This window comes from Sinocyclocheilus rhinocerous, unplaced genomic scaffold (assembly GCF_001515625.1).
Source record: "Sinocyclocheilus rhinocerous isolate Xijiao unplaced genomic scaffold, SAMN03320098_v1.1 scaffold2863, whole genome shotgun sequence".
In the NCBI taxonomy this organism is placed as follows: domain Eukaryota; kingdom Metazoa; phylum Chordata; class Actinopteri; order Cypriniformes; family Cyprinidae; genus Sinocyclocheilus; species Sinocyclocheilus rhinocerous.
In genome coordinates, this window is record NW_015661892.1 from 37,651 (window position 1) to 38,946 (window position 1,296).

At 33.3% G+C, this 1,296-nt stretch overlaps 1 long non-coding RNA gene across 1 annotated transcript in view; it reads left to right on the plus strand.

Moving 5' to 3' along the window:
- Positions 1-1,205: 1,205 nt before the first annotated feature.
- LOC107726854 (uncharacterized) overlaps positions 1,206-1,296 on the plus strand; it is a 1,616-nt gene continuing 1,525 nt past the window's right edge. The window contains exon 1 of the long non-coding RNA XR_001638304.1: positions 1,206-1,242. This is a non-coding gene — a long non-coding RNA (uncharacterized LOC107726854). The remainder of the gene's footprint in view (positions 1,243-1,296) is intronic.

Genomic DNA, 1,296 nt, shown 5'->3' on the forward strand with positions numbered 1-1,296 from the left:
CTGTGATGCCAAGCTGAATTTTCAGCATCATTACTCCAGTCTTCAGTGTCACATGATCCTTCAGAAATCACTCTAATATGCTGATTTATTATCATTGTTAGAAACAGTTGTGCTGCTTCATGTTTTTTGGAACCTGTGATACTTTTTTCAGGATTCGTTTATGAATATAAAGTAAAATAAAAAAACAGCATTTATTCAAAATGGAAATCTTGTGTTACAATATACACTATCGTTCAAACATTTGGAGTTTTAAATAAATGCTGTTCTTTTTAACTTTTTATTCATATAAGAATCCAGAAAAAAGTATCAGTTTCCAAAAAAAAGATAATAAATCAGTATATTAGAATGATTTCTGAAGGATCATGTGACACTGAAGACAGGAGTAATGATGCTGAAAATTCAGATTTGATCACAAGAATATATTACATTTTACAATATATTAAAACAGAAAACCAATATAAGAAATTGAAATAATATCTCACAATATTACAGTTTCTGTATTTTTGATCAAATAAATACAGCCTTGATGAGCACAAGAGACTCCATTAAAAAACATTAAAAATCTTACTGATCCCACATCCATACATACATATATATAAAATGTTTTACTGATTGACTGTAATAGCACATATTGCAATAGCAATATAATATGATATATTTATGTAATATTTCAATATTACTGTATAAGAATTGTAAATGTATTAAAATATATTATTATTTTATATATTAAATTATATGTGATAATTATGTATATAATAAAATACATTTTAAAAAATAGATATTTTTATGTCAAAATGTGTCAATGTTTTTAATTATTAAGTTTTTGCATGCGTTTATGGTTTCTTGCTGACGTGAAATATTTTGTTTTCCTCATGCAGACAGACAGACACACGAGCAGCAGGTACAAGACTGACCTTTGACCTTTCACGTAGTTTGGTGACGTCCGAGTCCTTCTCATTCTCTCTCGGTTTTTCCTTCCTCTCAGGTCTGATTCGGTCTTGAATGACTGTATTCTCACAAGGGGATCAGAGTCCAGGGACTTTAAGAAGGTCAGCAGGGGTTTGTGGTTTGGCTGATTGTGTTGGCAGGAGGTGTGTGTGTGTGTGTTTTATGTCTGTATCCGTGTGTGTGTTTCAGTTGTTCGAGGAGATGTCCAGGGAGAACCGCCGTCTGCAGTCACAGTTATCAGACACACAGAGAACCATTTCACTGACCCGGGTGGAGCTGGAAAAGGCCACACAGGTGCACATGCACACACACTCACACACACACACACACACACACTCTCACACACAC